The sequence below is a fragment of the Crotalus tigris genome, unplaced genomic scaffold (genome assembly GCF_016545835.1).
Source record: "Crotalus tigris isolate CLP2741 ecotype Arizona unplaced genomic scaffold, ASM1654583v1 scf7180000017646.2482762, whole genome shotgun sequence".
Taxonomy (NCBI): domain Eukaryota; kingdom Metazoa; phylum Chordata; class Lepidosauria; order Squamata; family Viperidae; genus Crotalus; species Crotalus tigris.
This window is the reverse complement of record NW_024096538.1, coordinates 922,818-935,041: the sequence shown is the minus strand read 5'-3', so window position 1 is coordinate 935,041 and position 12,224 is coordinate 922,818.

Here is a 12,224-nt window from a genome sequence, read left to right as displayed (position 1 = left end):
TATAACATCTATTCCTGAGACTCCCATATAAGACAACATATTGTTCCCACCAACTAGACGATTATATGCAGTGTACTAACATATAGCAGAATATAAGAAAAAAAACCATATGTGACTATATGTAAACACAAGTACCAGGAATCTATCATATTCCTAAGGATACCGCATTCCATCTATTATTTATAATATAATATATTTACAGTCCAGTGCACTTGCAACGCAGCATTTTTAATACAGTAGCATAAAAATAACAGAATGAAGAAAGACCATTAGAACTGAATGTTTAGGAAAATGCTTCTTACTTATCTAATTCAGTACTTGACACAGAAAGGGAAAAAGTTTATGAATCAAATGCTTTCTGTCTCTTTCTCTCTCACTATCGCTTTCTCTTTCTTACTATTTATTTATTTTGATTCATCTAAGAGGCACTTCAGACAGAAGGAAAGAGTTGCCTGACCTTTAAATACTCAAGAATATTAAGGCTAGCAGTAAAATCCTCCTATAAAAAAATAAAGGAACAATTTTCAGACTAAAGTTGCTTTGAAAACTGCTTATCCTTTTCTTAAAAGATCAAGCCACCCAAAATAGAGGAGGATTGACTTCAAGCAGTTTGCTATTAGCAATTCAGCATAATAGGTAACTTTTTTTTTCTTTACGTATATAAACAGTATAAGGAAGCTTTATAACAATGCTTTCATTTTACTATTTATCAATTATTGTAGAACTGAAGGCATCTAAAGACCAAATCCTAAAGCTCTTGGTTGTAATTTAGTATCTTTGTCAATATTATTAACTGTGAGAGCTAAATAAGTTGGTGGTAATTTACACATCAAATCCAAGATTTTTTTAAAAAAATGTGATTCCCATTAAAATTAGTCTCCTCACCACTAAAATTCCTAAATTAACAGGTGAAAAAAGATACAATTAAAATAAATTAAGGTTTGATATGAATGATTGGGAGGAGAATCTCATTTTGATTCTCAAGAACAATCCAGTTCTAAGACTATAATTTAGACACTAGAAAAGACTTAACAGCTATTTGTAGAGCCAGCCACATTTGTCTTGTCCAAAATAATGTTTTTCTTGAAATATTTCTAGATTTGAGTGAGAAAATGGAAGAATATTAATTAGTGTTCATTAAGTGTCCTGAAATAGCGATTATACTGATATATAGAGGTGTGAAAGGTAATATAGTCTTCGATGCAAGAGATTCTTATCTAAATGCTATACATCATGTTAAATTCTTCCCCATACATTCACTCATCTGAAGAGCAAAAGAGATACAATATTTCAGCCTTCAGAAATTTATTGCCAGGATCCTTTTAATAGTAGTTAACACATTGACCTTTAGGTGACCACAAACAGGTAAATGTCATCTTTCCAGTGGTAAGTAATTGGACTGAATAGAATCTACAGAGTCTCTATGATATTCCAAAATAGTCATCCCAATATTTTTTCCTAATGATTATAAAATTCTATGGACAAAAATATGATCTGAAACAAGAACATTCATAAAGTTTAATCAGAAAAGCTTTGGTTGCAGAATTATTTCCCATATTGTTGTAGTTATTTTGTTATTATTATTTCCAGCTTTTGCATCACTATGCTACAAATGCAAGTTTCTTGTCATTTTGACTTTTAGTTTTAATCTGCTACTCTGTCAACTTCCAGTATGAAATTCTCTCTGAAATAATAACAGATTATTTTTTTTTCATCTGATATAGAAAGTTATAAAGCAATCTCCTACATATATTCTAATAGTTCAAAAGTAAATACTTGTTTTCTTTTACAAAAAACTTTGATCCTCAAACATTGCTGTTTGTGCATAATGGAATTATTGTACCATGCCATTATAAAGGATATAGAACATTTACTCCTATTTATTCTTCTATATTTATTGCCTCTGGATTACAAAGGAAAAAAAAGCAGACAGTTCACATGAAAAATTTCAATGAAAGTCATGGTCTACTAGTCCAGAAAATAATATTCTGTAAAAATTATTTCTAAATTCTCTAATATTGTATATTCAAAACAATATGTTTTAATGAATTAATATTAAACTATTACAGACCATCTATATGTTTTCTAAATATTTGTTTTTATTTGTGTACACACAACAAACAAGGGGGAGAAATAAGAAAGACAGTCATAATTCATATATCTTATTTTTGGCAGAATACTTAAGCAGAATACATAAAATTTATTTAATCTCCACACCAAGTATATTAGGAACATTGTCCATCTTTTCTATTGATTGTGTAAGTCATTATTTGGCCCAGAAAGGAAAAAACTAATAGTGTCAGCCATTTTCTTTAGGACAAGGAAAAACAGATAATTTTGTATTGCAGTTCTATTATTTAAAAAAGCATATGAAAAATATCTATATTAGAGAAATGTGTGTGTGTGTGTGTGTGTGTGTGTGTGTGTGTTATTTATATGCTAGTTCAGGGGTGTCAAACTGCCGGCCCATGGGCCGGTTTCATCATACCGGAGCCGCGCCCACCCCATTGCCGGCAATGGCAAAAAAGCTCCGATACATTACGCAACGTCACATGACGTCGCGAGTTTGACATGTCTGTGCTAGGTAAATGGCATATGTTTGACAAGTTCTGAAAGTAGAACATAGAATTAGTTTGGTTACAGGTAATAGACAAATCCAAGGAAGAGAGAAAGAGAGACCGGATTATTACAAATAGACATAACAAGAAAGGTAAATTTTAATTACTGTATGCAGAATCTTGTATACAAAGCAATTGTTCAAGGAAAAGGAATAAGCATTTGGAGATTAGTTGATGCATTCTTTTCTCCAGCTTCTTTGCACTTGGAGACTAACTTATACTTCTGATCTTTAGGTCAGAATAGTTAAGATAATTTTGCATTTAAATAAATATTAATGCTGAGATAAAGTTTCCTTTAAAAAAATCTAAAATAGTTATACAGCCTGGCAGCATGATATTTACACTTGAAATAGTTTGATAAAGTTTTCAGAGACAGTGAAAAAATGAAGTTGTTTCATCCTAACAGATATAAATACCTGATTCATTAGTGTCATACTAGGAAAATCTTGCAACCATCATAAACACCACAGAAGGGCAATTTAGTATCTGACCTCTTGGGATAGAGCCTACGAACATAGCTAATTAAAATTGCCATATCCTCAGAGCTACTGAATGATTAGACAGCTTCTTGGAAATTACTAGATCACGTATGTGGTCTATGTTTTGGCTCTCCAGACAGCGAGTTGTTTGGATTTGTCCCAAAGTGCGGGGTGGATCTTGTTGCTGAGTTTGAGGTGGAGTGTGAGGAGATCTTTGTTAATTCGGTCTAGGAGGAATCCTTTTGTGTGAAGTTCATTTCTGATTAGGGCCAATTCTGTTCTTTTCAGGATCCGTTTGGTGGCTGCAGAGTTGGAGTGGAATTTCAGTTGGAAACATGTGGGGATTAGATTTTGATCTCGGCAGTTGCGTAGGAATGCGAGGTCGCATAAAATGGAAGCTCTTTGGACTTCAAGTTTTTCATAGGTCCTGGTCAGATGGTGGATTTCCTCCCCGTAGAGGTTCGATATTTGTTTTCTGAGGTTTTCGCGGGTGTTTGTATGTAGGTCTTTGGTTGTTCGGGTTTTCTCCCGCGTAAAATTGGAAGTGTCTTGGCGACGTTTCGACGAAGTCCCATTCGTCATCTTCAGGCTGGTGTTTTCAGCTTCGTGCTTCGAGCAGCAATGTGTGGTCTTAGCTGTTTCTTCCTTTTAACTGCCAGTGGGGGTATGAACTGATTGGGTGGGAGCTTGGCTGTGTTCTGATTGGGTGGAGGTGTGTTCTGATTGGTTAGGGGCTTGGCTGTGCTCTGATTGGCTGGGGGGTTGGATCTGACCAACCACTGCCTATCCAACACATACTTCATCTATAATGGACAAAAATACAAACAAACAGAAGGAGCACCCATGGGATCACCCCTCTCACCTGTCATTGCAAATCTCTACATGGAACATTTTGAAACCCAAGCTCTAGAAAAATCGGATCACAAACCCAAACTCTGGCTCAGATACGTAGACGACACCTTCATAATCTGGCCACATGGGAAAGAAAAACTGGACAACTTCCTCACACACCTCAACAGCCTACACCCCAAAATACAGTTCACCATGGAAACAGAAGCTAACAACCAACTTCCCTTCCTGGATGTCTTAGTCTACAAGAAATCCAATGGCTCCCTAGGACACACCATCTACCAGAAGAAAACACACACAAACCGCTATCTGCACGCTCTCTCACACCACCACCCAGCACAGATCAACTCTGTAGCCAGACACTCATCTCCAGAACAAAACGCTTAGCTGACGAACAACACCTAAAAACCGAACTACACACTCTCACCAATGTACTAACATCCAATGGATTCCAAAGAAATAAGATTACAAACCTAATCCAAAAAGAAACCCCCACTAAAATCCAAGACAAAGAACAAGAAAATGGCAAAGCCCTCCTCCCATACATAAAAGGCACCACAGACAGAATCAGTAAGATCCTCCATAAACACAACATCAAAACAGCATTCTGCACAAACAGAAAAATATCCACCATCCTTAGAAACCCCAAAGATAAAATTGAATTAGAAAATCAAGGAGTATACGAAATCCCATGCACCACTTGTCCCACCACATACATCGGACAAACCAACAGAAGAATAAGTGCACGCATTGAAGAACATAAGAACTCAGTCAAAAAAGAGGAAGCAACATCTTCCCTGGTCCAACACCTTAAAGCCACAGGACATGAAATTGACTTTAAAAATACCAGAACCATTGCCAAAAGTGAACATTTTAATAACAGAATAATCAGAGAAGCCATCGAGATAGAAAAACGCCCACACAGCATGAACAAGCAAGATGATACCTCCCGCCTACCAGCCATTTGGAAACTCGCCCTTATTGACAAACGACTCCCTAACACAAAAAATGATACCAGACCCACACTCACAAAAACCACACAGGAGGTCACCACCACACATCCACACAAAAAGCAAACCCAAAGCCACACCGATGATGAGGCACGACCACAAACCAGAAGCCAGACCACAGCTGCATCATTAACCACTTTAAAGCCCTCCAATCCATACATGAAGCAAACTGACACCCTCCATGAAGATGAAGCACGACCACGAACGTGAAGCCAAAAAATAGCAAGGCAGCCCAAAATTTTAAACCCCCCTGCAACTCAGACTAACCTGAGCACAACCAAACAGAACACTCCTCCAGCCAGTCAGAGTACAGCCAACCCCCCAGCCAATCAGAGCACAGCCAACCCCCCAGCCAATCAGAGCACAGCCAAGCCCCTAACCAATCAGAACACACCTTCACCCAATCAGAACACAGCCAAGCTCCCACCCAATCAGTTCATACCCCCACTGGCAGTTAAAAGGAAGAAACAGCTAAGACCACACATTGCTGCTCGAAGCACGAAGCTGAAAACACCAGCCTGAAGATGACGAATGGGACTTTGTCGAAACGTCGCCAAGACACTTCCAATTTTACATGGGGAAAACCCGAACAACCAAAGACCTACATACATATATATATATATATATATATATATATATATATATATATATATATCTCAATTTAATTGTATTCATTGGGTTGGCAACATAGTTGTTTGACAGTAATGCTGTATGAATAATAATAATAATAATAATAATAATAATAATAATGATAATAATAATAATAATAATTTGCCTGTAAGCAAAAACTGGTGGGATCATAAAATAGAGAAAGTCATAGAAAATGATAAAATTAAACTGCTCTGGGACTTCAGAATTCAAACAGACAAGCACCTGCAACATAACACCCCAGACTTAACAATTGTCGATAAGAAAAGACAAAAAAGTCTGGATAGTGGATGTGTCAGTCTGGAGATAGCAGAATAGAAGAGAAAGAACTGGAGAAGATAACAAAATACAAAGACCTACAAATAGAAATAGAAAGACTGTGGCAAAAGCAAGCAAGGGTAGTACCAATAGTCATAGGCTCCTTGGGTGCAATCCCAAAACAACTGGAGCACCACTTGAACACCATTGGCATTGACAAATTCGCTATTAGTCAATTGCAAAAGGCGGCCTTATTAGGAACTGCTTCCATCCTGCGACGATATCTGTAATACCATCAAACATCCACATCTGCCTATCCCAGGTCCTGGGTAAGGACTCGATAGGTAGACAAAATGCCAAATCCAGTCTGAACATCTGGCTGACTGTGCGATGATCGATAATAATAATAATAATAGGATGAAACAATTGGCCATTTGATTAGTAACTGCATCAAAATTTCACAAACTAACCATAAGCAGTGTTATGTATTGTAAACTTTGGCAGTGGTTTGATTTGAATGTAATAAAGCTACTGGGACCATCAAGTTGAGAAAGTTTTGGAAAATCAGCTTGTAAAGATCTTGTGGTATCCAAATTGACATGGATTTTGTTTTGTAACATGCCTGGTATAAAGGTTATTGAAAAGAAGAAAGTCTGATGCTACAATTGAAGAAAAACAATTAGAAAAAATTATGAAACATAAGGATTTGCAGATCAAAGTTGAGTGCTTATGGAAAATCATGACTGGGTCCTTGGAATTAACACCTGAAAAAACTTTCTGAATAACTGAAAATATTACATTTGTAAGACCTGAACATCATGATTTAAAACCACCCCATCCTGATTAGAGTTCTATATTCTGATACACTATCTTAAGAATGTTTAGGTTCTTGATGAGAACTTGAACTATTAAGTTTCCACCAATCTTAGACTGTGAATCTAACTATAGATAACCCATACCTCATCATCAACAACAACAATCATCATTGTAAAGCAGATAGCAACAAGACCTGGCAGATAGCAACAAGACCTAACTAATAGCAGGAAAATTGGAGAAAGAGGCAGAAGGGCTAATTCTGGTTACACAAAAACCAAGCCTTAAGAATAAATGCATACAAAGCCATATTGAGAATATAGCAACAGAACAGCAAATGTCTCCTCTGTAAAGAAGCTGAAGAAACTGTGGACCACCTACTTGCAAAAAGGTCACACAAACTTATTACAAACAATGACATGACAAATTGGCAACAACAATGATGCATTGAAATATTTGTAAGACAGACATGTCAAACTCGCGACATCGCATGACGTCGCACAATGTATCAGGATGGTTTTGCCATTGCTGGCAATGGGGTGGACACGGCTTCCACGTGATGCATCCAGCTTGCAGGCTGGCAGTTTGACACCCCTGTTGTGAGAAATACGATTTGCCTGCAAGCAAGAATTGGTGGGACCATAAAATAGATAAAGTAATAGAAAATGAAGAAGCTAAAGTGCATTGGAACTTTAGAACTCAAGCAGACAGGCACCTGTCACATAACACACCAGAATTGACAATTGTCAGTAAGAAAGGCAAAAAAAAGTCTGCACTGCAATGTCTGTAGACAAGCAGAATAGAAGAGAAAATCACAAAATGCAAAATAATAGTAAAGAGTATATAAAAGGAAAATGACTGTGGCAAAAGGTAGTATCAACATCTAATAATAGGTGCCTTGGGTACAATCCCAAAACCTCTGTAGCACCACTTGAACACCTTTGGCATTGACAAAATCACTGTCAGTCAATTGCAAAAGACAGCTTTATACAGGTGAAACTCGAAAAATTAGAATATCGTGCAAAAGTTCATTTATTTAAGTAATGCAACTTAAAAGGTGAACCTAATATATGAGATAGACTCATTATATGCAAAGCAAGATAGTTCAAGCCGTGATGTGTCATAAGTGAGATGATTATGGCTTACAGCTCATGAAAACCCCAAATCCACAATCTCAGAAAATTAGAATATTGTGAAAATGTTCAATATTCTAGGCTCAAAGTGTCCCACTCTAATCAGCTAACACCTTGAAAAGGTTCCTGAGCCTTTAAATGGACTCTCAGTTAGGTTTTGTAGGAATCACAATCATGGGAAAGACTGCTGACCTGACAGTTGTACAGAAAACCATCATTGACACCCTCCATAAGGAGGGAAAGCCTCAAAAGGTAATTGCAAAAGAAGTTGAGTGTTCCCAAAGTGCTGTATTAAAGCACATTAATAGAAAGTTATGTGGAAGGGAAAAGTGTGGAAGAAAAAGGTGCACAAGCAGCAGGGATGACCGCAGCCTGGAGAGGATTGTCAGGAAAAGGCCATTCAAAAGTGTTGGGGACTTTCACAAGGAGTGGACTGAGGCTGGAGTCAGTGCATCAAGAGCCACCACACACAGACGGCTATCCTGGACATGGGCTTCAAATGTCGTATTCCTCTTGTCAAGCTGCTCCTGAACAACAAACAATGTCAGAAACATCTTACCTGGGTTAAAGAAAAACAGAACTGGTCTGTTGCTTAGTGGTCCAAAGTCCTCTTTTCTGATGAGAGCAACTTTTGCATCTCATTTGGGAACCAAGGACCCAGAGTCTGGAGGAAGAATGGAGAGGCACACACTGCCAAAAGCACTAAAACCTGGTTCAATGACCGTGGGATTACTGTGCTTGATTGGCCAGCAAACTCGCCTGACCTGAACCCCCTAGAGAATCTATGGGGCATTGCCAAGAGAAAGATGAGACACATGAGACCGAACAAGGCAGAAGAGCTGAAGGCCGCTATTGAAGCATCCTGGTCTTCCATAACATCTCAGCAGTGCCACAGGCTAATAGCTTCCATGCCACGCCGCATTGAGGCAGTAATTGCTGCAAAAGGGGCCCAAACCAAGTACTGAGTACGTATGCATGCTTATACTTTTCAGAGGTCTAATATTGTTCTATGTACAATCCTTGTTTTATTGGTTGCATGTAATATTCTAATTTTCTGAGATTGTGGATTTGGGGTTTTCATGAGCTGTAAGCCATAACCATCTCACTTATGACACATCACAGCTTGAATTATCTTGCTTTGCATGTAATGAGTCTATCTCATATATTAGGTTCACCTTTTAAGTTGCATTACTGAAATAAATGAACTTTTGCACGATATTCTAATTTTTCGAGTTTCACCTGTACTCTGCATGAATATCTTTTATACCATCAGACAACATCTACCTATCTCAGGTCTTCTGGATAGACTCAATATGTGAATAAAAATGCCAAATCCAATCTAAGCATCTGGCTGTCTTTGTGACCAATCATAATATTATAGTTATGGGGGAAAAGAAAAAGTTCAATGGCATTTATATTGATAAAATCCCTTTGGGGTTAACAATATACAGTAACCATTGGCTTGTCATGAAAAAAGGGCAAGTCAACCTTTCTGGAACAAATTGTTAAAATATGAAGTTGCAGAAATCTCTCCCAAACCTTTATTTCAATCTCCATGAAGGAATTACAATATAAGGTATACAATATAAAGATCTGAAGCTTCAGTTTTATATTTAGAGATCTGAAACTGGGAATAGGAAAGTATGAAAGTATCTTGGCATGTTGTTCAAAATAGGTTTCCTTTGAATATTTGTGCTAACAACATGCTTTATTTGGAAATAAAATGTTTTTAATCAAAATGAAAATTATTCTCAGAATTCACACACTGATCTCAATGCTTTCTTGAGACACTACAATGAGACCATAATACAGCAATCAATTTCTCTTTTAAAAAAGGAAATGATCAATATCCATTATTTCAGTTGCAATTACAATATCTCCCAACTGTGCGCATACAGTTCCCAAAAGCACTTATCATTATGTTCAATCCTATTGGCAGATTTTGTCATTTGATAATTTTTATATTTTACAAGCCATTGCGGCATCAGATAACTTTTGCCAGTATATCAGAGCTCAATGACATATATTTTAGAGTCACAGAAATATTGTTCTGCTGCTTGTGAAAGCATTTGAAAATCATATCAAAATATGACAACTGAGAAGTTACTGTGCTCCTTGATTCTGAAACCACACGAATGTGGGCATCCAAATGCTCTTCAGATTTTAAGTATCTCAGCCTAACTTACTTACCAAGAATATTGTAAAAGTAAAATAGGTATATCAATCCTCCCAAATGAATGGGCAGTCTATCATACATCCTAATGATAAAACATAATATCAACGAATTAAACAAAATATTCTTAATTTGCAAGCTATGTTTCTAAATGCTGAGAGAAAGACTTTTCTACTGCATCATCTCCCTTTTTAAATGTTACAGCCAACATTTAGGTATAAATTTTAATTCTGACTTATTTCATCTTAGCCTCCCTGTCTTTGCACACTCCCTATTTTAGGATATTTTGTTTTTAAACAACTGCAGCCTGTTATTATTCTTTTTTTAAAAAAGAAAACATACTTTCTTTATTTCTTTAGGAATGTATTCTGGGTAAATATCATCAGGTCTGCCAGTGTTACTCCTTGATCAATGAAGTTTCCCCAGCTAAGTCTTTGTTTCTATATTATGTTGTGTCAGCCACAGAGTTAAACACATTGGAGCTTCTGCTGTGTTATTTTTCTTCATTCAGTCTACCATCCCCAGAGAGCATCAGGGAATAAATAGATTTTGTGTCCAGGTGTTGTCTGTATTGTGTACATATCAAGCTTTGCCAAGCACCCAATCACTAGAATATAAAGGACAAACATATAGGGGAAATAAAGATTCTGCTCTACTACCACAACTTAAATTTACCAAAGATTCCACACACACTCACATATCTATAAATGATTAGGTTCCTCTCCCAAATCCTCCCAAATTTAGTGGTCAAATACTTATGAAAAATATTATGTTTTACTGGAAGGCATTCAGTACTATATTCCTTAATTTAATATGTTATTTAGTGTGCTATAATAATCACAAAGGTAAATTGAACTTTTATAGGCAGTTAATTTGTAAATTTGTGGACAACAATGAAGATACAAAACACACAAAAGTATTTTGCTGTTTTAATACAGCAAATATCAATTTATTCGGTTTATTTATTTAAAATATTTTATTGTCATTTTCCTTTTAGTCTTAAAAAGCAGTACAAATGATCCAATGAGGCCATGAGATGTTAACCTTTCTTCAAATAAGTTTTATGATTAGTCACTTTATCAACTTTTACTTTGACATTGTCAGAAAGTGTATTCAGAATGAAGTTTAATCATTCTGATTTTGCTTTCTGGGATTATCCAATCAGGTTTTATAGTAATGCATCCTGCTATCTGTGCACTCTCTGATTGGTTGAAATTTCCCTATGAAGGACTTGCTTCTTTTTAAAATGCATATAATTAGAGAAAAATGTTTTTTAAAAAACAATAGACATAGACAACCATATAAAAATGTATTAATTGTAGATGCTATTGAGTGGCACAATATAGGAGATTCATATATTACTTACACATAATTCCACCAAAAGATTCCAGTACTTTTAGAAGAGTTTGATATTAATAACAAAAATTAAATATTGTTTCTTCATAATGAAGTAATGTCTGTTTAAATTACTGTGATGTGTACTATATTTGAATGCAATAGGGTATGTTTTGATATTTAAAAAAAAATAGCAGATGCTTAACCCCATACTTCGATTATATTACACAACTAATGGAATTGGGCATAGGAACATGAATACAATTAATAAATATAAAGATGTATATAAGTTTTACCTCCAATCATCTTAGCTGCTTTTTATTTTTATAATAAATTTTATTTTATTTATATATATAAATATTTTATTGAGTTTTATAAAGGTAATAAAGGGATAGGGTAAAAAAAGGATAAGACAAAGGGAAACATACAAAAAGGTTAGACCAGGTGAAAGAGGTAACACAAAAGTGGGATTAATCCCACAAAATAACATCGCTTCAGCAAGTCTACCAGTCCGGGTTTACATATTAAATCTTAATAATTACTCTATTATTAAACAACTTTCCATATAATCATGTAAATAACAAATTAGTCAATAAATCTCATTCATTTCACTACTTAACAATGCTTAGTATTAATTAATTATAATAACTTTAAAATAATAATATATTATTATTTTACCATATTGTTTAAGATCACGAATATACAAAGAGGAAGAAGAAGAAGAAGAAGAAGAAGAAGAAGAAGAAGAAGAAGAAGAAGAAGAAGAAGAAGAAGAAGAAGAAGAAGAAGAAGAAGAAGAAGAAGAAGAAGAAGAAGAAGAAGAAGAAGAAGAAGAAGAATAAGAACAAGTTCATACAAATAATCATGGAATATAAATACAAATTATCAATTATCTCTTTAAATTTCAT